The following is a 25,861-nucleotide window of genomic DNA, read 5'->3' on the forward strand; positions in this document are numbered from 1 at the left end:
GCATTTTGCTGCCTGTCAGTCTTGATTTCACACTGAAGTGACAAATCGGTATTGAGCTTGAGTAATATGCGCTGGAAATGCACACAGCTTCAGAAGTCCTCAGTATTGTCCTCAACCATGCATCCATTTCCTTTCTACTTCTGAGGTTGCTAGATGACACAAGTTTATAAAATAGTGAATTGAGCTGTATAATAATTACAGGCCTGCCCACACAAAACATACCCTGAGATCTGGACTATGTCTGAGTCAGCACACTTACCTACTATTGAGTAGGCTTGTTGAGTACACTGGATAAGAAAGTTGTTCGGTTGGCAAGCTTTTCTCTGAATGTACTGTTAAAATCCCAGAATTATTTCGCTGAGTATATCCGGGAGCATACTTTTCAGGAATTAAACAACCATTTTGGTCCAGTAAATATGAGATGCAACTTGGAAACAAGGCGGGAGCTTCGCTGATGCTTTCCTACGGCACAAACAGCGTCTGAGTTTAGCCACAAGGGCCAAAGCGCAGCAAAGCAGCTCGGAGGACATTTTCCAGAAATGACCCTGGTAGAAATATTTACCATCTTTGACGTGACCTTTGACCTTACTCACCAGGGAAAGTGATCGAGACATCACCGACCCAGCATGGCCGGTCGGTCACACCTGACTCACCGTGCAATGATCTCCTGAGGAACGGACATCATATACCAGGCATTCAATAGCAAGCAACGACATTTTAATTCAATCTTTGTCATGAGAAGTTTGTTCACTCCATTTCTACATCACGTATCTATATTTCCGAATGTCCCATTATTCCTTTCATTAACACATTGTTTTTGTTTCACAGCAGCCATACACATAATAATGATTAAAAATATATATATATTAATGATATATTTTTATCATTAATTTCTCCTGGAGCAGAATGTGTGTCGGTACGCAGGTAATGGGTCAGCCCACAGCGCACTCCTCCGGAGGCCTGCTCCAGATGGCGGGCCCAACTGTGCGTTTAATGATGGTGTCGACTTAACGGCCGGCTTGGACAGATAACACATTCTCCGGGATTAGGGTGTAAAAAAATCTTATCGTCCCTTATCGCTGGCCAGGACGTCCAAGAAACAACATTTGTTTTGGGGATTAACAGCAGATCAGGCCATACATATTTGCCAAACTGGTTGTTGACAGATAAATTCACACCCTTCTTTAAAACTGATCATAATTCCCCCCCTTTGTTTTAAAAAAAAAATGTATTTTGTCTCTAGTTCAATATCTCCCATAATCCCTATATAATGATGTCATCCATATGTTATAATATTAATAAAATAACTCTTGTACATTTAATTTACTAACTGTTTTACTGCCTTCCACTAATAATGGCTTAATCACTTACCATTAGTTAATGGTGGAAATTAAAGTACGCTGTCGCGTTATGTTCTCTACCACGTGTCTGCCAGAGCGGGATGGAACAGAAGCAATAACTCTCTGATTTAAGGCTGTGAGGTGCAGAGCACCGGCTTCCTGAGATTAATTCTACAGGTCTCGCAGATTACGTTTGTGAATTTATTGATGGAATATGTGGGAACATCGCCCAGAAAATTGTGTCCATCTATATCCGCGTTAAGTTTTAACAAAGTAACGTGTTTTATTTATTTATTTTTTCCACAATACAACTGGTGTTATTTTATCATTGCAAGCACACTTAGTCGTTCAGAATTCAGAATCAAAGTCGTTGTTGTTAAAGAAAAAATCACCATCTCTCCCAAGGCCAGTCCTTCTCTTCAGCACCCGAATGGTGGAGCGCTGAGAGTTCGGCTGCGTTTGAGACGTCGGTTTTGGTCTGAAAACAGGAACAGCCGGCCTTGGTCCGAGCGAAGCCCCGCGCAGAGCCTGTTCTCTCAGAGTCAACATGCAGCCGCAGCCCGGCGCACAGCCGCATGGCTGATCCACGTCGGACTGCAGCACCGCCCGAGCGCCGGACCAGCTGGGCCATAAACTGAGGGGCAACTGGTCAAACAGACTGAGTACAGCCACCTCAGTCATGGAGGACTCGAGCGCAAAGCTGCTGTGATTGAGAGAAATATAGCTCTCAGCGCCTGCAGTGACGGGCCCAAGCCCTGCTCTGGGAGGGGGAGACAGGCACCCTCTCCCCCCTCAGCTCTGGGGGGGGGGGGGGGTGGAGACAGGCACCCTCTCCACCCTCAGCCCTGGGAGGGGGAGACAGGCACCCTCTCCCCCCTCAGCTCTGGGAGAGAGAGACAGGCACCCTCTCTCCCCTCAGCCCTGGGAGAGAGAGACAGGCACCCTCTCCACCCTCAGCCCTGGGAGGGGGAGACAGGCACCCTCTCCCCCCTCAGCTCTGGGAGAGAGAGACAGGCACCCTCTCTCCCCTCAGCCCTGGGAGAGAGAGACAGGCACCCTCTCCACCCTCAGCCCTGGGAGGGGGAGACAGGCACCCTCTCCCCCCTCAGCCCTGGGAGAGAGAGACAGGCACCCTCTCTCCCCTCAGCCCTGGGAGGGGGAGACAGGCACCCTCTCCACCCTCAGCCCTGGGGGGGGGGGGGTGGAGACAGGCACCCTCTCCACCCTCAGCCCTGGGAGGGGGAGCCAGGCACCCTCTCTCCCCTCAGCTCTGGGAGGGGGAGACAGGCACCCTCTCCACCCTCAGCCCTGGGGGGGGGGGGGTGGAGACAGGCACCCTCTCCACCCTCAGCTCTGGGAGAGAGAGACAGGCACCCTCTCTCCCCTCAGCCCTGGGAGAGAGAGACAGGCACCCTCTCCACCCTCAGCCCTGGGAGGGGGAGACAGGCACCCTCTCCACCCTCAGCCCTTGGAGGGGGAGACAGGCACCCTCTCTCCCCCCTCAGTGGGGCAGTGGAGGCAGGCAGCAGAGACTCTGTTTACTCAGCGCAGCAGCGATTTAGCCGCAGCTGTTCCGCACGCCGCCTTGGCTGGATGAAAAGGCTTAATGTGATGCTGGGCCAGGTCTGCTCTCATTGAAACTGCATTAAGGCTCATTGTATCCCTGACCTTTAAATTGCAGAGTCCACTCCATCCCCAACCCCCCCCCTCCCATCTCATTCAGACAGCTCATACAGGAGTGTCTGCCAGGCACAGTGGGGTGACTGGAGGATTTACAAAAGTATACAGTATATAAAAAGGATATAAAATAAAATATTATATATATATATATATATAAAGTTCATTTTATGCACTTTTTAATATACTGTATAGTTTTTAAAACCCAATTACCCCGCTATAATTTTATGTAGTAAGTATAAAAAATAAAAATAGTATATATATATATATATGTGTGTGTGTGTGTGTGTGTTTGTATGAAATGAGAGAGAGATAGAGATAGAGAGAGAAAGACATAAAGACAGACAGAGAGAGAGAGATAGACAGAGAGAGAGTATAAAATATTAAATCTCCCCATCCCTCCTCGATGCACCTACACCACTGTAATCTGAAGCCATTAATGAAGCACCATGACCCATAACTGCATGGGGTTGGGGGGGGGGGAGAGGGCAAAAAGGCCAGTCTTTCCCTTGCACCACACCGCCGTCTTTGTGCACTGTGAACGGGTTGCTACCAATTTCACCCACCTTTATTAACTTGTAGAACAATGACTGCTTACTTGTAAACAACATAATCTGTCTTTGATACAGGAGGCAAATGCCGGCAGTCGGTGAGCAGATGCCGCCTGATCTGGCGGCAGCCGCGGGATTGGGCCCGGTGGATAAAGGATTAGGCCCCGCGTAAGAAGATCCGCTCGCTGTTAAGCTCTGTTCTTCCGTAAGAACGCGAGTCTGCTTTCCGCCTCGCGTGACTGCCCACGGGAGGCAGCGACCCCCGAGTCACGGGAGATCGTGTGTCTGCGGGAGGCTGTGTCCGCGTTTGGGCGTTCGTACATCCGTGTGTGATTACACAGCCGTGTGTGTGTGTGTGTGTGTGTGTGTGTGTGTGTGTGTGTGTGTGTGTGTGTGTGTGTGTGTGTGTGCGTGTGTGTGTGTGTGTGTGTGTGTGCGTTTGGGTGCGATCGACATGGTAAAATGAAATCTCAAGATCACAACCAACCATGAATATTTGATATTGGCCTGAAAGCGAGTATTGATATTTTCAGTTCAACCGAAGATCTCACAGAAGCTATCACACAAAATGTCCAGCAGACAGCTCTGTTGCTAAAACACTCTACTGTAGGTACAGTATGTTGCCGCTGGCGACGCTCATCACCGTGGTTTCTCAGCTCCGCCCCCCTCTGCGGTGCCGGGGCAGGAGGGGGCGGGGCTGGCAGATGTTGCCGTGTCAGCGGGTGACGGACGGCTCGCCGCGGCGGCGGGGGGGGGTGGGGGGGTTGGGGGTATGGGGGGGGCGAGCAGCCGCGGAGTCACTCCGCTGCAAGACGAGACTGGGGCAGCCATCAAGAGCAATTAAGGCTAATGCGGGGGGGGGGGGGGGGGGGGGATGGCGGGAGAGCCACACGGCGGGGGCCATTACCTCTCTCCTCCGCCATCAATTAAAATTACCCAGACGCCTCGGAGCTCTGAGGGCGGCGGAATCAACAAACCGGCGATGATGGGACCGAGCGTCCAGGTGGGCCTGGTGTCTGTGGCCCAGATTCCAGCTTCCTCTGCCCTGCACTGTTTAACTCGCAAACGCATGCGTGCTGCGAAAAATATTAAAATGAAAAACTGTTTTTCTTTTTTCAAACACTGTCTGGGCCAATGGAAAAATATAAACTGAAGTGATAATAGTTAGAAAAATAAAAAACATATTCAACATAATCCCTTTAATTATTCATCAAAATGCCAGGTTTGTGAAATGTTCTTTGCAGTTTCTGCATCCAGAGTAAATATGATGTACAGGAGAGCGCTGGGTGACATGGGGAGGGGGGGGGAGATGCAGCCATAGCTTCCGTCTCTCTTTCGCTTGCGTCTGCAGTTCCTTTGGTCCCGGTCCCGCTCCTCCCACACATAACTGACGCTAATTGTTACCCAAAAGCGGAGGGAGGTCTGGGGTCTGAGGAGCTCCGCCCCGGGGCCAGTCAGCCTCGCACCGCGGAGATCAGACAGTCCGGCGGTTTGTTTACCGACCGCGGTGAGGGGGGGGGACGGGGGGGGGGAGGCACTGCGGCACACCGAGCTCTGAAAGTCAGGCTCTAACTCCCCTCAACTCCATGCAGGGCACCCATGGCCTTATACACGGGTCAGTGATGTGCAGGGGCAGACTGAGGGGGGGAGGGGGTGAGGGGGTCTGAGCCAATTAAGGATTACTTTACATGAAGCATCTCTCTCATCCCCGCCCATCGCCATTGCCGGGTACCTCAACACAGACCACCCCCCCCCCCCCCCCCCACCGAACCCATACAGGCCGTCTGCCATCTGTGAAGCCGATCTGTGAAATGTGCGTTATTTAAATAAACCCCGTGGCTCGGCATGTAGGTCTTATCTCCTGCGAGCCTCCATAATCAGGCGTAATGCATTTTTTCACTTCTGAATCCAGATCATACATTAAGGCTAATCCCTCACAAATCCACAATTAATGCTTTTTTTATATCAATGTATTTGAGCTACCGGTCATTCCTTGTGGTCTTCCTTTTGGCCCTGAAACAGTAGAGTTTCATATAGGCATATCTCCAGAGTGTAGTCATTTGCAATCAAAAGTTTTACTGTGGCACATACTAAAACAGGTTGGCATGGGGGCACACTTTTATGGGATTGTTTTCCCCCAAAATTCAAAGTCAGTGTTCTAGATGTTCTAGAACTCCATTACATTCAATTACCAGTAGTGATTGTGACATCAGCATTAGAATGTTCAATTAAGAACATTTCTAATCACATAGCATTCATGATCTCACACCTTAATGGTTATAGGGTTAAAGCTAAAGGTGTGATGGGAGTTGAAATCAGCCAAGAATCATATTTTCGCATTTTAGTTCCGCATGGAAACATGTGAGGTGGGCACTTTTATACCAAACCTTCAGTGAAACCTAGATAATCTAATCAGAAAAATGTGAACTGGATGCTTAACACGTGAAATGCAGCTTTTGAGTGGCTTTAAAAATACGTGCTCTCAAAGGAACTGGAAATGAACACAGGTGGGCACATAGAGTGAAAATGTCCTTCAAAAACCTGAAGTATTTCTTCAGGGGGACAACAGAATGCATTTTTGGAGGGTTCTTGGAATTCCAGGGAGTCACCTACTTTTTAACTATGTGAAAGCCATAAGGTTTCTAATCACAATTCTGAAGTACTCAGAAATAGGCATCCGTTGGAAACTATTCCTTAATTATAGTGCTGAACCTTAGATTTTAACCTTGAGATTCCGGAAAACTATTTTAATGGAAAATTGATAGAACAGTATGCACTGAAGGTCATACTACAGACCACTTAACAACGAGGTGAGTGTGTGAGCAAGGCCGCCCATGGAGATTCCTAAATAATATTCTCAGTTTGAAATGAAAGGTCAGGGTGTTTTCTGTGCATTTAATGCGTTTATGGAAATGATTAATCTGCATCGTAACCATTGTTAACATTTCACTATATAATACATCATAATTTCACAATGATGTTCTGAATGTCTAATGGAAGTTTTCTAGATATTATGTAAAATAACATAAGGCACACTTGCAATCTTTTTTTGTCATGCTATTATTATAATAATAATAATAATAATTATTATTATTAATAATAATAATAATAATAATAATAATATTTTTAAAAATATTTCTTTACATAAATTTGGGATAACAAAAAAAATAGGATTACCTATTTAGTTTTCTTCCATAAAATAAAAAATAAAAAATTGAAAGAAGAGTATTTGCAGTACTTCAGTAAGAGTCCAATTTGCAAGCTTCCAGTAGTTTGAGCCATCAGTGTCTGAAACGGCTTCACACTAACTTTAATCAGACACAGGCACAATGTGGCGGAATAGAATTATCCTCCTCGACAGGTCATCTTACTGGTGTTGAGGTGCAGAACAGCCTGCGGACGTGCAGAAGAGCCGTGCGCGTGTGGAGGAAGCGGGTAGCAGACTCGCTCTAATTAGGGCAGGTGCGGTACACGGCGTGTGGAGGAAGCGGGTAACAGGGCAGAATAACATGTGGTGGTTTATTTATTTATTTATTCATTTATTTATGCATTTATCAGAAATGAGAACAAGTTTGTCTCAAAGGCACAAAGGTAACAGCAGTTACCCGTTTAAACTGCACGTGGGGTTCTGCCCTCTACCCGTGCTGTGCCACTGTGCTGCATGGAGGCTCAGACGTCAGCCACTAGCTGCTCATGAAAGAAACTGATAATCACAGCTAGGCGGTTTTACTGGTCTAAATATACAGTCGTAAAGCAGCGCACTCCACACTTATTTTTGTAATTGACTGAGGCAGGACTTGGGGGGGATTTGGGGAAGTTAGATAATTTGGCTCCACTGAGTATGGCTTGTGTGTGTGGATCAGCTGGGTGAGCGCTTGGCTCGAGAGAGAGAGAGAGAGAGAGAGGGCAAAGCAGCCCCTGGCCAGAGCGGTACCCCAACAAAATGCCCAAATGCTGCTTCTGCCACTCGGCCCAAGTCGGTCTGAGTTGGCTGGAGCCTTCTTCCGCGAGCACGCTAAGCGCACACGGAGAGAAACGCCAATAAGGATCATCACGGCTCCTCTGCTTGCTGTTTGTGGTTTGAGTGCCACGTCTGCAGTGGCTGAGAGATCCAGGTAATCACGTTACACGTGTTCAGTTTTCTCTATTTGTGCTCCTTTGTCCCTCCAAATTTCCCTCCGTCTCCCTCCTTCTCCCGCCTGGGCGGGGCGGCGGGGTAAGGCTGTGATTAGGCCCATAATCGCGCCTCAGCGCAAGCCCGCGGTCTGAAATCATTTCCCTTTCCTCTGCTCCGCTGATCTCACACAATGAGGGAAAATGTCTTCTAATTTCTCCTTTCACTGCTTGCAAATTGCATTATATTCATCTGGGGAGAGTTTGCTTAAATTCGGGGCTTAGATAACGGCGGGTAATTCAGGAGATCGCGAGTCCTGGCTCGGAGTTTAGCGCGGTCCCAGTTAATCCCTCATTTGGATTTGAAGAGAGGGGCGTGGGAGGGGGGGGGGGGGGGGGTATAATTCTCCATTTCATCTCTGAACAGTGTTTGAGTATTAACCAAAAAGTGTGTTTCTTTTTACACTTTTAGGATATTAGGACATAACTCTGCTCGGGCGACAATGGGAGAAAAATAGGCACTTGGCATTATGAACTGATTCTGCAAGCAAATGAAGCGCGACGTGTAATTTGACCAAAGCCTACATAACATGCCTTTTGTCCTCAAACTATTCAAAATCTTGAAAAATAAACATCATAAGTGATGCTGGGTTGACGTAAACAACACAGACACAGACGATGCAATGCTGAATGACGCTAAATGGAAAACCTTTTGCTCTGACTAATGTAGGCAAACGTTACTGTGAGTGGAAGGAATGAGAACATGGGGGATAACTCCAGGAAGATGCTCCTGCTAAACAGATCCAAGGAACTGAAAAAATAGAATGTTCGGAACAGGAAGTGCGCTCAGCGTTGAGGGAGTCTCTTCCTTCCTCCTCCTCCTCCTCCTCCTCCTCCAGAGGACCAGAGGGCTTCGTCCAGGCTCCAGACGTGAGCGTGAAAACAGAAGGAAATGGGGAGCAGTGGAGATGTTAGAGGGGGGCTCTGCCCTGTTCCAGCGCACACTGAGAGGCGTGCTGCAGCAACAGCCAGATTACTGCTCCCTCAGGCTGTCAAAGGTATGCACACCGCGCTTCTGCTGAGTTTAGTGTTTCTGGTCTCTCTGTGTGTGTGTGTGCGCGTGCGTGTGAGTGTGTGCGTGTGTTCCCTCCTACATGGAGGCAATAGCTCCAAAAGATCATTCGAGAAACAGACTCCATGTCAGCTGAGGGCACGCTCAGTGCTGTGTGCAGTTCCCTGATTCCGCTCTCATTCCTCCTCCTTTAAAAGACGGTGCTCTGCGGGGCCTTTGGCTGGGGGAGGGGGGGAGGGGGGGGGGGCTCCAGTCGCTCTGCACAGAGCCTTGCACAACATTTCCATCTGCAGCACCGCCAGTGATAGAGGAGGGTACAGACCAGCTGTGACCTTAAGTTTGGACAAACCCTCATTTCTTTGATGACCTTTCTTGGTAGGCCTGCTATGATTTTCCTGTTTTTAAGGGTCAACCTCCTGTGTCACATGGCCCCCCAGTGCAGGAGACCCCTCTTGTTGCTGTTGATGGTGGGGGGTTGAGGTGGGGGGGGGGGCAGTGGAAAGTTAATGTCTCATGGCCTTCTGAGGACAAGCAAAGGGGTACCCCCAGAGAAGGAGCTCGGGTTCGATTCCACCTGAAGTGGTTAAAGAAAAAGGAATTTGTTTGAATAGCAGAACCCCCCTCCCCAAACACACCTGCACCCCTCCACCCCCCAGAAGAAAATTCAAGCAGAAGACAAGTCATCTCCATCCCTCCAATCCCCCTTCAGCCAGTCAGCTGTTCAGAAATTGGTTCACTTTTCAGTTTTGTGTGTGCGCGTGGGGGGTGGGGGGGGGTGGGGTGAAGGGTGGAGGGTTAGGGTTAGGGTTAGGGTTAGGGCTGGGGGGGGTGGTTGTTGGATGGGTTGTTCCTTTGTTAATTATTTGATTGCAACACAAAAGTAATTATCAAGCTTTTGATTGGAGCTGATTACAAGTACCTCATTATGCAGGTGAAGCTAACTATTTTTAGCTTCTTTGGGAGTTCGGCGTGCTATCCAGCTTGCTCGTAGGCAATCCGAATGTTCATCCTCCTGTATGTTCCCCAAACATTTGCTGCAAATTATTCAAAGCAAGTTAAGTGACCTTTTAGCTCTTTTCCGCACATCACATCACACTAACCTGATATTAAACCCCAGCCTAAATTAAGCTGATTTAGCAAATAATAAATCCCCCTAACATATCGATTGGTCTCCACAGACGGAGGCTGAAAATGTCAGATATCGTTGGTGATATCATGACGCTTATTGATTTTGTCAGAAAAAACGCCATCAGTGCCTATCCACCAATCAGGGCCCAGATCCTCATTCTCACTTCTGGCATTAGTATTTGTGATGCTTAAATATTAAACGCAGTTAAATATCACTTTTTAAAGTTCATAGATCATCCATAAGACCCGCTCACATTTTGAATGGTAGCTCTCACACACATTTTGCGAGTGAACCTTTAATAATCCACCGTTGACTTTCCAGTGTGTCAAAGCGAAATTCGTTTGCTTCCACCGCTGATAAAATAGCATGGGGTTGCGTTGGCACCAGCTGCTCCACAGGGAGAGAGGCAATCTGGCAGGCTGAACTGCAGTAGCTCTCCCTGGCTGCATACGGAGTTGTGGACACATTGGGGGAGATGTGGGCGGATTTTGGAACAGCGGTTTTACCTGCTCACCATTCCAGCCGCACAGGTGGGGCAGCCGGGGGACAGGGAGTCAGATTCAGTCCAGCAACACGACAATCACGAAATACACCATGCGTCAAACCACGCCAATCCAAGGTGGCAGAACCCCCGATTGGTGGAACTGCATGAGATTCACAGGCTGAGTAAAATGGTTTATTTTTAGTGGAGTTTCGATTTGACAGGAAATCTCACGGCCTGTCGGAGGCCAGTACTCCTGGGCCCTGTCCCGTGTTCAGGCTGTCCCGTGTTCAGGCTGTCCCGTGTTCAGGCTGTCCCGTGTTAAGTCCGTCCCGTGTTCAGGCTGTCCCGTGTTCAGTCTGTCCCGTGTTCAGTCCGTCCCGTGTTCAGTCTGTCCCGTGTTCAGGCTGTTCCGCGTTCAGGCTGTTCCGTGTTCAGTCTGTCCCGTGTTCAGTCCGTCCCGTGTTCAGGCCGTCCCGTGTTCAGGCATGTTTTCACACTTCTTCATGTATTATTTCATTTTGTGTGTCTAAACTCCCCCTTTGCATTTCACACCTTTTTTCCGTGTTATTGCCTGATTTTTTTTATCTCAGTCTAAAAACCGGCAAATTTCCTGTCGAGCAAACCATCTGTCCATGTGGCAGCATTGCGACGGTTGGGTCCATGAATGCTGGCAAATTATGTATGGACTGAGCGCCGTCCAGACAGAATTTATAATGTGAACGTCCCGCCTTCAAAATATTTTCTGCCATTAATTCCTTTCTTGATATAATATCCGGAAGGGAGATTGGGAAACAAGATGGTGTGACAAATGCTAAACTGATAAACAGCAATCTGCTGATTTTAGGGCACGGAAATGAACCAGGGAGCATGTGACCTTTTCTTTTTTTTTTCTTCCTCTCCCACAAAAAAAAAAACATGGATGAAATGGTTCTTTTAAATTCCACATAATGGCCTAAAAGGGTACAGATGAGCAGCTATCAGAGGACACGGCGCTCCCTGCCACACACACACTCTGGGCTTCAGGCTTTCTTTGCATCCCCGGGAAAAATGCCATTCACTCGAGCGCTCATTATCGAGAAGCTACCCAACCTGCCTGGGTCACAACGCTGGATCACTGCAACCCTGCCATAGCACACTGGGCACACCGAGAGAGAGAAAGGGAAGGAGGGGGGAGAGAGAGAGAAGGAGGGGGGAGAAGGGGGGGGTGGGAGAGGGAGTGGGGGGGGGGGGAGAGGGGAGAGAGAGACCCCCAGACTCAGCCCCCCTCATTGCTGGAGAATGGCTTTACTCATTGTAAAGCACAGCGTTGGGAAACGAGGATCTAAAAAAACATGCAGCACAGTTTGCAGAGGAATGTATTGAAATAGAATTTTTTAGATTCTGTGCTCATCTGTTCTATACTCATGAAGCTCATTGTCCTTTGCGAATATGCAAGCAACTCTGGGTGGCACTGGATGATGCATTCACTGAATTAAAGTGCTTACAGACTTAAGTCATTTTGCTTTCACATTCCCTGATGGGAACCTTAAGTGAATACCATTCTTTCTGTCTGCAGTTTAGTAGCATGAGCTCTAAAAGCTGAGTGGTAAAATAGCAAACTCGATTTGAGGCATGTTATTTGATTTCATTTCTTTTTTCTTTTTTGAGTGCATTCTACTTCGTCTTCACTCAATGGAGCGATGGATCTGTGTAGTGTAAACAAGCCATCGTTGCTCTTGTTACAGAAAATTGAACAGTTGTAAAAAGAGGATTATTTGTTCACCTTTTTTGTTCAAACTCTTGGGATTTTTTCTGAGAGAGGGGAGAATAAGAAAAACGAGAGCTTCTATTATGAAAACATTGGGTTTTTGAAAATGTCTATCCAGTGGAGTGATTATGTTCAGTGTCACTGATATCCAATCAAAATGAAATAAATTATGTTTGAGGACTGGCAGCTGTGATTGTGAATGGGGCTGCACGTCATGCTTTTATGTGTTGTGGGTAGAACACACTCTTCAATACAGTGACACAAGAGAAATGGGATGAACTCAGTAGAATTGGAGAAAAAATAAAGAAAAAAATCCCAGAAATTAAAAAAATTATGAACATTTATGAACAAAAATAAACTTTTTTGTATGTACCATTAAACATATTATGGTAACACTTCACAATAAGGTTACCTGAATTCCCATTAACTAATGTAGCTGTTAATGATTACATTACATTAATTAAGCATGGATTTTAGTTAACTAATACATTAGTTAATGTACTTAACTATGTGATTATTTACACATTAGCAAAAAATAGGATAAACATAATAAGTTAACCATTAACGCATACAATATGAACTGACATTAACTAATGTAGTTGTTAACATGAATTAATGATGTACAAATACATTAACAAAGCTGTACAGATGAACTTTTCAGTAGTTAGTAGTTAACAATTATATTAGTTCATGCCAATTCATGTGACCTTATTGTAAAATGATACCAATATTACATTTACAGACCTGCACAGTGTAAAGGAATTTAAACTCCAAAAAAACTCTCCATTTTAGAGCAAGATATATGTCAGACATGCTACAATATTCGTATTTATATTCAATACAGTGCTTCATTGGATGATAACTCAGATATAACTGAATGTACACTTTTTAAATGCAAGAGATTTCCTCAGTACTTCTGTAGGCCTAGTTCGTACTACTTTAATGCATCGGAAGGGCATTTCTATGGGACACAGCCACTAGCAATGTCTATCCCACATGAGCTTTGAGCTACTCTGTGGATCAAAGAGCAAATATTTAGTCAGCATGAGTATACATAAACAAGTTCATGCATTTACATATGTTAAATATTTGAGTATTTGTGAACATATATTAAGAAGGATATAGTACAATAATTACTCATTCACTAATATATACTTAGATGAGAAAAAAATCATTAAAAACTTATCTCTGACTTTGAGCTGGAGAATATGAAAATTATAGCCACCCACTGTGTGGGGTATTCAAATTAAAGACATACAAAAATAAATAAATAACTAAATAAATAAATAAGAATTAGCTGCACAAGATTAGCAAAAGGTCAGCCGTTTCCTGATAGCATATGCTTGAACAAATTCACATTCTGGAGTGGATTTTAAGCGACAGTAACAGAGCTTAGATAGCTGCACATGCTGCTCATGCTACTTTAGAGATCGAACAGACTTCTGAAACACAACACCACCTTGACTGAGATGATTATTATCTTTTTTTTAAAAACACAACTTATTTCACCGGCAACCCACGCTTGGACACAGCAGTCAAGGCAAAAATAAATAAATAGTATGAATTGAATTTTTTTTTTTTTTTTTTTACTTTTTTTTGTTTTTTTTTGTGGATGCTGAAAGGATGGTCATGTGTGGTATTAAAGTGGCGATTCTTGTCAGTCGCTGATCCTGGTCTGAACATATCTAGCCCTGCTGTCAGATGAGAGCAAATGCATCCCGTGATGCTCTGCTTCCATTGGCTTGTGTTCATTTCAGATCTCAGTCCTGTTGCTTGCAGCCTGGATCCTGCAACCAGACCATCACGGAGAGCTAGCAATGTCAAGTTAATGTTTTAGGGGTAAGGAGGGGAATTAAGTTCCTTTTTTATGTGAATAATGTTTTTAGTTAAAAGACTGAAGAATAGATTCTTTCTTTTTTTTGTCTTCACAAACACAGCTTGACAAGTAATTTAGCAGCTACCAAAATTAATAATAATAAAAGCACTGAAACAAAGTTGTTCTTCCGTATAATTAAGAAGAAATGTATTTATTTATTGTATGTTTTATTTTATTTTATTTTTTTTGGAGACTGGAAAGTCAATTTTCCTGCTGCTTTGCAGTATTGGGTGTAAGCCTTGCAAAGCCATGCTGTGGATAAATGTTTTGGCAGTTTTCGTCTGTGGGCCTGATCATCCCATAGGACCCGCTGACCCAGGCAGCTCCACCACGGTCAAGTACCGATTCTGGACCAGTCAGAAAATTCTGGCACAGTTACTTTGAAATCAAGCCAAGTCCAGACATTGTATTATTACAGAACACACATTCATTACTATTCAATTTAGTTCTCAAGCCATTCAAATTACTTCCATTGCGAATTCTATAGTGAAAATAAAATATCAGCATTGTTTTTTTGTTGTTTTTGTTATTGTTTTTTTTTCTCTTTGATTGAGAAAAACCCTTTTCGCACAGCAGCTTGTGCCGTGGGTCTGACTGTTGGACATGCGTTGGAGGGCTCATGTGAGAAATGTTCCATCACTGTAGTGTGGAGACCCTTCAGAATGTGCAAACTAGCCCAGCAGTATTGGGCCAAGATGGATTCCAGGGCTCCAGTGGGAACAGATGGTAGAGAAATGAGGAGGGTGGTTAAATAATAAGATGGAGGATGAAAACTGACCAAAACATAAAAGCTCGGAGAGCTAAACCGATAAGCCGCTTTGCTGGCGTGATCCACGTTGGTTGAAAGTGCGGAGCGTTAGATCTTAGGAGCCTCCTTGGCCAGACGAAAGCGGACAATTATCATCATCAGAAAGCTCAAGCAAAACATGTGCAGCATATCCACTGCTCCCCAAGCACTTTGTGACCAAAAGTATCTGGACACCCCTTGGTCTGGGGCTGTTTTTCATGGTTTGAGCTAGGCCCCTGTAGTTCCAGTGAAGGCAAATCTTAATGCTACAGCATACGACCACATTCTAGACAATTACGGTGTGGAAGAACTTTACTAGCCTGCACAGAGCCCTGACCTCAACCCCATCCAAGACCTTCGGGATCAATTGGAAAGCCAACTGCAAGCCAGGCCTATTTGGCCAATCAGTGCACGACCTCACTAATGGTCTTCTGGCTGAATGGAAGCAAATCCCTGCAACAATGCTCCAACGTCTAGTATAAAGCCTTTCCAGGAGTTTGAAAGTTTTTATAGCAGCAAATGGTGGACCAACTCCTTATTATTGCCCATCATTTTGAATGTTTGATGTTGAATGTCAGGCATCCACATACTTTTGGCCATGTAATGTACATACATACATGCATACACTCAGTACTGTACATACATACATACATGCATACATACAGTACTGTACATACATACATACATGCATACATATTTTATAGGTGTTACAGACATGGCACTAAACGTGTGTGGAAAGCCAGCATAATGCATGTACATTATGCCGTTATAATAAACTACCGGTGGTCCTGAGTGCTCTCATTTCAGTCAATCAAGAAAACTGACTGCAGACAAATGTCTGGAACTTCAATTGGTGAATGGTAGCCCTTAAAGGAGAAGACATTTCAATTTCCATGTAAAAGCAAAACAAGCCTTTTCAACTTGAATCTTGAGTCTTAATTATTTATGAAAACAACACGGAGAGACAATTTGCCTCGGCAACTATGTAAATGAAAAGTGAATGTCACAATGTTGTAATTTGGGTCTTATTCGTGATTTATGCAGATTATATGACTTCAGGTGTCAATTATGCCGTTTTTGAAACCAAAAAGGAATATGAAAATGTCCTGCAGATATTTGTCTCAATGTCTTGGAAATGTTTGGAAAGGGACAGAAAATTTAACCATGACAACCAAGACCCAGGCCCCTGTACAATAATAGTTAATTAGTGTTGTGTCTTAATTAGGCACAATGAAGAGTTTGAAAAAATAATAAAATTTATTTCCACAGTAGTAAATTGTGTAAATTGATGAAAAAAAGGACTAGTACTAAGCAGACTGCCCTAAAACTGCATCTAATAAGCATTTTTATTTATTGGATCACAATAAGGCTTATTTTGGCATAATACATTTTTTTTTTATTATTAACTTTTTCGTGCTTAAGTTGAACAGTTCAATTTAATTAAAACTTTAAACTGCACTGTTAATTTGCTGTGTGTGATTTGTGCTGATGATAATTTCATATTGATTAATACTTTAATATTAAATATTATTATTATTACTATTATTGTGGACTGGAATATGTCTTGCGATGTGCGACACTTTCAACTAGGAACAGACAAAGTGTTAGTGTCCATTGACACAGAGATGAAATATAAGGGTTTAATGTATGTTTTTATTAAGCAGTCAATGCCACTGACCCCAATCAAACAATGTCATCTTTTTCTAACAACATTTTTTGAAAACGAAAGTGAAAATGTATGCCTTTTACAAAGAAGCATGCCCTTTTACCACACTGAGAATGACATGCATGTACTGTCAAGTACACAGAGATATTCTCCAGAAGCATTCACCACATACACACACACACGCACACGCGCACACACACACACATGCACCGACACACACATACACACTCACACACGCATGTGCACACACACACACACAAACGCACTGATGTGCACACACACACACACACACACGCATAGACACACACATACACACCCACACACACACACGCACACACGCACACACACACTATTTAAATTGAAACCCTTGAACACTGACTCCGTTTGGCCTTGGTTATCTCAGGCAGGCGGGTGTTTTCTTTTCTCTCTTTACTTCATTTTTATTTTCTCTCTACTCTGTAATCATCGCCCACAGCCAGCAAAGGCACTGCAGAGGTGAGCGTCCCCCACAGGTAATAATGACTGCAAATGAGACAGAGGAGGGAAAGTGGTCAAACGATAAAGGAATGAGTGTGAAAAAAAGAGTCTTAAGCCAGGCTGATACCCCAAGACCTGGGGTCCATGAGCACACCCAGATTCACTCCCTTCAAAAAAATCACCCTGATCACCCCAATTTTTAGAGGGCTGAACCCTCCATCTACGCAGCTATGCCGCTGGGCTGCTATGCGTGGTCCCCACTACGCCGCTACACAGCTAGGCCACTACGCAGCTATACCGCTATGCCTGGTCCCCACTACGCCGCTACACAGCTAGGCCACTACGCAGCTATACCGCTATGCCTGGTCCCCACTACGCCGCTACACAGCTAGGTCACTACGCAGCTATACCGCTATGCCTGGTCCCCACTACGCCGCTGCACAGCCAGGCCACTACGCAGCTATACCGCTATGCCTGGTCCCCACTACGCCGCTGCACAGCCAGGCCACTACGCAGCTATACCGCTATGCCTGGTCCCCACTACGCCGCTACACAGCCAGGCCACTACGCAGCTATACCGCTATGCCTGGTCCCCACTACGCCGCTGCACAGCCAGGCCACTACGCAGCTATACTGCTATGCCTGGTCCCCGCTACGCTGCTACACCGCTAGGCCGCTACGCCGCTACACAGCTATGCTGCTACGCCGCTATGCCACTACACCACTATGCCGCTACGCAGCTACGTCGCTAGGCCGCTACGCCACTACACTGCTAGGCCGCTATGCCGCTATGCCACTACGCCACTACACTGCTATGCCACTACACAGCTAGGCCGCTACACAGCTAGGCCACTACACTGCTAGGCCGCTATGCCACTACGCCACTACACAGCTAGGCCGCTACGCCACTACACTGCTAGGCCGCTACGCCACTACACAGCTAGGCGCTACACTGCTACGCCACTGCGGAGCTAGGTGGCTACATCGCTACGCCACTGCGCAGCTAGGTGGCTACTTCGCTACGCCACTGCACAGCTAGGTGGCTACGTCGCTACGCCTGGTCCCTGCACGCAGCCGTCGGCTCTAATCCCAGCGTCTCCACAGCTTACCCTCCTGACCTCCCGCAGGCCCCTTTAGGGCCACCGTCGCTTTGAAATGGAGGCGCAGCACCGGGCAGACTTGCTCCTCTTCAGAGAACTGCGGTGCTGTACACATTCTGCTTCTCTCTCCACCCCTGCTTCTCGCTCCATTCTACACACATCTACACCCTCCGAGCAAGGCCCAGTCACTCTCTATTACATCCACACGCTTGTTGAAAAAAAGAAGAAAAAAAAAAACACTCTCGGAGCTTGAAGGACAGAAATAATGTGTGTGGTGGGAGGTCGGTTGTTTCGAAAGGGCAGAGAATTTTCACACAGGAGCTGGGAGCCCTTGCAGTGCTGCCACTTCACAAAAACAAGGCTCAGCTCTACAGGCTTTAGAGAGGAGGTGAAACCCGACTGCAAAGCCTTTCCCTGCGATGTCACCCTGCCTGACGTGGCCGTGGCTTTATAATGACAAAAAAAAAAATACATTTGCTTAATATTTGCTGTTGTTACGACTGGCTTTTGTGTCACCTGTGAATGTTGTGTGAACGCAGAACACAGAACACCTTTGAGAACCACATTTCTAGCACTCGGTTTTAATTAAAACGAATTCAAACTGAACTTTCACGATTAAAGGTAATAACTCTGAAGGAGGAAGTGGAGGCGTAAAGAGCACAGCAGCTTGCAGGACTCAGATTTTGAAGCTTTTTGGTTTACTGAAAGAACACAGCCAGTGATTTACTGCCCCGTGGAGCCAGCCAAGGTTCCTGTTAAATGCTTTTCTCATCAGCACGATGCGCGCCAACGTGCACCGTGTCACTTCCTGTTCAGAGCATAGCGCTTCTGCCAGGAAGGCGCATCCCACCACCAATGAGAGTCTCCGTCTTCACCTCCTGGATCTATGGAAGCTCATATTACTTCAACAGACATACCAAGCTTTCCAATTCAGAATAAGATAGAATGGAGAAGTTTTCCCAGTCAGATAAACGGGAGCAGTTTTCCAAATCAGAATCAAACTGGAGCAGTTTTCCCAATCTGAATCAAACTAGAGCGGTTTTCCCAGTCAGATAAACTAGAGCGGTTTTCCCAGTCAGATAAACTAGAGCGGTTTTCCCAGTCTGAATCAGACTGGAGCAGCCCCTGTCCCTTTTCAGTGTTTGTGGTAAAACACATGCTTCCAGCATAAGGTTGCTTTCTGCCAACGACGGTGACGGTAAATCATGTTCTTTACCACGATACCGCCACCTCTGAAGCCAAACGAATGATTCCTGGAGGAATTCTGTGGCGCTGGCCACCAAGCAGCTCCAGGCGGGATCTGCAGGAGAGTTGGGGTCTGAGGATTTTATGTCCAAGTACAAAGACAGCACCATGGCTAATGAAACCAAAGTCATTTTAGTTGAATTCTGTTTGAGAATCAAATCTCACCATAGTGCACCCGGACATATTTAAATATAGTCACCATCTTTCTGATTACAAATGCCATTGTCATTAAATAAGAAATTAATAAAATGAATAATGAATACATTAGTATTTCACATCATTATAATATTTATATGCTCACATTTCTGTTTATTGGAGGAAAAAAACAGAGCAGAGAAATGTGCGCCAGAGGAGCAGCTGCGAGTCACACGCACGCTCTGCGGTCGGACGGAGGACAGGAAGTGAGCTAAATGAGAAAATGGGGAGGGGACGGGAACCAGATTTTCGACGTCTGGTTCCGGTCGAAAAGCCACAAAAGGGGCGCATTGTCTGAGCCGTCAGCCGAAAACAAGAGCCCCTCTGTGGGCCGGCGCCTTTGAAACACGGCTTCGGGGCTTCGGGGCGGAGGGGCAGAGGGGTGGAGGGGCGGAGGGGTGGAGGGGTGGAGGGGCGGAGGGCCTGAGGGGCAGAGGGGCAGAGGGGCAGAGGGGCAGAGGGGTGGAGGGGTGGAGGGGCGGAGGGGTGGAATACGGGGTTAATGGCGTCCCTAAAGAGAGGCGCGTGTTTGGCGTGGGGACGTGCGAGTCTGGGGACGCTGCGGGGACCCCCCGCCCCACCGGACCACCACGGCGGATCGGACACGCCGCGAGCGCCCAGAGAAGCTCTATCAACAGCACAGCGTCGTAAAGACCGAAATTATACACTGCAGTAAATGACAATGCTGTGAATGGGACACTTATGGACCGAGAACACAAATAGACATTTAGGCATGTCCAGATGTTTAACATGGATTCTATCTGTCTGTCTATTTGTCTGTCTGTCTATCTATCTGATACTTAGATATAATAAAAATAGGTTGAAGCAATGAATGTGCTGGGATGTCTATCATGATGCTTGTCAAGGAGCTCCAAATACTACGACTTTCACAAAATGGTTTATTGAATTATGAGGTTGCAAACATTGCAGAAAGTTAAGGGTTTCCAGATAAATATGATAAAGCAAATCCATTAGTGTTAGAGAAAGTTTATGAAAGGAAAACAAAATGTAATTAAAGTGTTATTTCAGGAATTACAAATAGCGCACAGAAAACAAGTAGGCAGATAAATTGACTCGTAGCATGACATATTGATTAATGCATTTAAATGAGTTTCATGGAGGAGCTGATTTATAGATAATTGACTTGTTTTAGGCATTTGTTCAATGATTCAGCAAAACTGTTTTTCAGACTTGAAGCACATTTTAAAACGGATAAATTGAGACATACCCGTTTGATGAAGCACGGCGCAGTTTCCGCTAGCGACCGCTAGTTGCTGTATAATATGTGACTGATTATATGATCAAAATTGATTAAACCATTTTCATTTGAATATCATCACTGGCACTTTGATGATATTAATGATTTCCTTATGAAAGCACAAATGTCTGGAATTGACCCCAAATGAAGGTGAATCTTGTAATTCACTAGTGCTTTCATTTGCTCACAGTTCAAAGCAACCGATCACACATGCTGTCAACTTTACCTAGCAGGTGCAAATCTTGAATGAATCATTTCGGTCAGCGCACACATATGTACTGCTAGTGGGTTTGAGTTGCTGAAAAATGGAGCAGAAAGGTATCAGACAGGAACAGGAACTTGAATTTGGGAGAGGAAGGGGCATCCGAATGTGTGGTCTCACAAATTCAGAAGTGAGAGGATGAGGAGGAGGATGAGGAAGAGGCAGAGGTGCACAGTGATCTCAGATGAAACACGGGCCACAGCTATGTCATCATCCATGGCCTAACCACGACAGACGCTGCTCAGAGGCCACAGCTATGTCATCATCCATGGCCTAACCATGACAGACGCTGCTCAGAGGCCACAGCTATGTCATCATCCATGGCCTAACCACGACAGACGCTGCTCAGAGGCCACAGCCGAATCCGCGCCGGACCTCAGCAGCGTCAGTAATGCAGATGTTCAGGAATACAAACGGGCGTGAGAACATACACACAGCGTACGTCTCCGCAGTATCCCAGCATTCCACTATTCCTGCCAGGTTTCAGAACTGAGAACGCATCGGATATGCGCAGCTGAACCGCCACCCCTCGCTGGAAGCAGCAGAAAGGTTTTTACACCTGAGGAGAAGACAGGAATCGGAATCGTCACCATGGCGAGGGAGAACAGCACCGTTAGACTGGGAGAGAGAGATCCAGAGCGCTGCAGCGCAAGACGATGGCGTATCCGAGAACATCAACAGCGTCGACCGGGTGCGAAACTGTTCCGCTCATTGACAAAATGATTCACTTTTGGAAAATGTGTTAAGCATTTTGGGTGTCTGAGGGCCCATTGCCGGTGATAGACGGTGTTGTGCTAAACACTTTAGCCGTTGTGGGGTTTGCACTCACAGACCTGACAACATGGCTAATGTTACAGGAATTGTGTTTTAAGCAACTGAGAAAATATGTACTGTAATGTAATGTAATATAAACATAACGGTTTGTTGACACCAGAAAGGCCAGAGGTGACACCATGAGGCATTTACACTTTAAAATGGCAATTACTCCAGTGTAAACGCAATTCCCTCCTCCTTCCGTGACTTTTCATAAATGTTTGGGCTTAAAAAGTTTTAAAAAAATAAAAAAATATTAGAAATACAGGCAGAAATACAAGCAGTTTATACTATTTTCTTCACAGAAATCATCCACCAGCCAATAGGCAGCAGGTGCTGCTTACCCTCTCCTCCAGCATAACATTCAGCTACTGAATGACCAGCACTTTGATACAAATTGCTCTATCAAACAATATCGAAGCTAATTTCACATTTAATCACACAAAATGAATTATTTGCAATCGTGTGATGAAGCTGATACATTCTGGGTGGGGATGGATTGTGGGTATTGTAGTTATAACTCCGCAGAGTTAATGCCTGTGATATATCTTTCACTGGAACTGACACTTTGAATAAACGAAATGGACTACATGACAACTGCGTGAAATTTAACTGACTTGTGTGCGGTAGCTGCTGACACAAACGACAGAAGCTGTGCGTCCTCTGTGTAATTGATGAACAAGAGAAGAGAGTGACAGAGCATGTGTAAAAGCTCACTCCAAATAGTGAGATCAGAGGACAGGAGAAGTGTGTTTAATTTGTCATGACTGAAGGAGTTACTTAAAAAAAAAACCTTGATACCTTTTTCCCTTTGACTATATAACAAATCCGCTATAGAAATGCTGAATTTGATTTGTTATGAGGCTTTCTTTCTGTAGCTGAATATGGACTTGTTATCTGACGGAGGTATTTCTGTGCTGATTTAAAAACATTGTGAAATAAAATACTCATTGGCCTGGATTCGAACAACATTTGCAATTTAGTTTAACTTGTGATTGAATACAAGCGTACGTTACGTGCTTTTTCTTCAAGCAAACACAGTTTGGAGAGTTCTGCAATTGCCTAAATTAACTTGGCAAAATGCAGCTCTTTTTTTATTGTTCATTTGAGTCAAGTTAATGGAAATTGTTAGTGAATCTAGGCTATTGTTCCCTTGTGCCCTGAAATCAAGCTGGGTGACGCACAGTTGGAAATTGGTCATAGCATTACCCAGAGAGAAAAGGCTCTGATTGGCCATTCATACCCACCCTCAGTACAGTGGCCACTCCTCTGGATGATTCGATGCCAAAGCTTCTGCAAATCTGTTTTAGCGATCAATAAAATTCACCAAGCTGTGAACAGTGAACACATATTTAACTACGGATAAAAGTAAAGGAAGAATTCTGGTCGAGTCCAGACCCATAATGCATCGCTCTCCGGCCCAGGTGTCTTCCAGGAGACCTATTAGCTCTAAACTTAGATTCTATAGCTCTAAGCTCTTGTTCATCATTCCTCTCAGTCTAACTAAAAATATATAAATAAATTATGCATTAACTTAAGTGATGGGACTAATCAGAATAGTTGGCTTAAAATATGTTAATTAAACATAAATGTCGACTGATTTTTTAATATTTCCAGAAGGGCTGCTGTCGTTAAGTTTGACACACCCGCTACTCGGCGTTTCATATTAGCACAGCATGCTTTCTTCGGAAGAGTTTTGAAGCACAAACTTGGACTTGGTCATTTATTTATTTATTTATTTATAAAGTGGGGGACTGCCTTGTTGTGCCAGTACACGGTTCCTCTTCCCCAGGTCTCCGTGGACCTCTGCTTGCACATGCAAGTCGTGGTTTTTGCACGAAAGGTAATTAATCTCCATCACGATTAGCGTTGCTGAGAGACAGAACCGAGCCTGCTAATTGCAAAATGAAATGAAACGTCGGAATGTGTAACTGTTAGCACTCAGAACTCTCTGGTGACGTTCTGCATTCCTCTCAGGACCAGGAAGGGTGGGGGCGAGGGTGGGGGGGCGGCGGGGGTTTGGGTCACAAATGGACTGGAAACAGATGCCCTGGCCCCTGCACAATGCTCTCGGTGTTGTGTGTAGGTATCTAAGAGGTGGTGGCTCCCCCAGGGCAGAGATAAGCACACAGGAGTGGCTCTGTGGAGGCCCAGCGGCCGGAGGACTGGTCAGCTACTAAACGAGCTCGTTCTCTTTCCCCGCACGGCCTCTTAAAACAAGGCAACTCGGCAGCAGAATCTTTTTTTTCTTTTTCAATTCTTGACATAATAGCATGCTTCTTTCTATTAAGGAACATTTTGATCCTGAAATGGTGGAGAGTTATCACCATGACTGGAAATATATATATTTTAAATTATACATATACACAGCATATTGATTAACATATTATTGACATAGTTATCATAACGCAAGGAAATATTTAGCAGGATCATACAAACAGCATAACGCAATAAAATATTCAGAACCATCAACAGTCAATATAACAACCAAGTGTAAAACTGATTTAAAAAAACAAAAAACAAGTAAGACAGAGAATGCTGGCTTTGATGCCCTGATTCTCGGTTGTAGATTGGTGCTTGGCATCCCTTCAGGGAAGTTCATTTCAAACTGAAAACGGTATAATGCATAACGATTAGCTTGCGTCTGTGCAAAAGCTATTGTTGGCCAGAAAAAAAGTCTTTACTAAGAATTCTTAATTACAAGAATGAATCCTTTAGATTATTGCTAATTCATACAGCTTTGACATTCTTTCACTGCTATTAAAATGTTGAAAAGCTTCCAGATTTGGATTGTACATGTTTTATACATTTTAATCCCAGTAATTTTCTTTTTGTGCTGTGTTTTCGGCATCAAAGTAAAATTTATATCAATGGCATGTAATTAGGATAACTTCAGCACCTTTCAGATGTCAACCTTGCAACAAAAATGAAAGAATGTATGCCCATATTTAAATAACAATGAAAACATATTCAGAACATGATATTCACTACATTTTTCATGTCAGATTATGTGAGAAGGATGACAATAGTGCTGAATGAATATACAAATTCTAAATATATCACTAGTATTGTCCATTTCTGTTCTAATACAAAGTTTAAGCATGAAAGCCTCCTCCACAGCCATGTTTCAGAAATTGTATTGATTCTCCTTCTGAGAACTATTATCTAGCAATACTTGCGATATACGTACTGTTCAAGTAGCTCAGCCACACAATTAATGGATTACTTTATTTGATATAAACTCAATGTAAAGAAAATGACACATTGGTATAAACACGTGTACAGTTGTATGTGGTCATGTGTGGCTGATATCCACTAGATTGAAAGTAGTGAAAATAAAACTTCAGGCTAGCTGCACCGTGTGTCTGATTTAGATGATTATTTATTAGCATAGCTATATAGTAATGTACGCACTGTGGTGCATGCATGAGCCTCACAGCCTCGGATCAGATCCGCACCTTGTTTGTTCTGGCCGGTATCTCCAGAGGGCGACACGCAATTCAGTCAGGGAGGGGTCCAGGATCACCGCTATCACCCAGGATACAGACAGTTATCTATCCACCCAATCAGCACAACCCTCCTCTTTCCTTAGCCTCACACTCATGAGTGTTGATTGGCCGAACAGGCATAACGTGCAGATTCAGAGGTCACCCATTGGCCAATAAATCATTAGCCCTCAGTTGGCCATCCAGCCACAACACGGAGAAAGATCTATTTATCTTTCAGAATAAATATTGTGCCGGAGCGTTTAATTTTACAGACCGCTCCATGTGGTGCCAAATCAATTGTCAGTTGATTTGATTGCCTCCATCTTGACTATTTTGAAAACCTCGTTTGTGTCGTTTTGGACCTGCTAATCTGACTCAAGAAGCACATTAAGTGCTTCATTAATGGCAGAAAGCCCATGGCAGGTGAAAACAATGCTCAACAACACACCGGCATTATTTTTACTAACAAGCAGGTTATTAGCTTAGCGCTTGGTTGCTCACTGTGGCGACACCACAAATAAGTAAATTAATTCATTTATTTATTTGTTATTTTTATACAAGTTTCATTAATTAAGAGATTT

Source organism: Anguilla anguilla, chromosome 5 (assembly GCF_013347855.1).
Source record: "Anguilla anguilla isolate fAngAng1 chromosome 5, fAngAng1.pri, whole genome shotgun sequence".
NCBI lineage: Eukaryota > Metazoa > Chordata > Actinopteri > Anguilliformes > Anguillidae > Anguilla > Anguilla anguilla.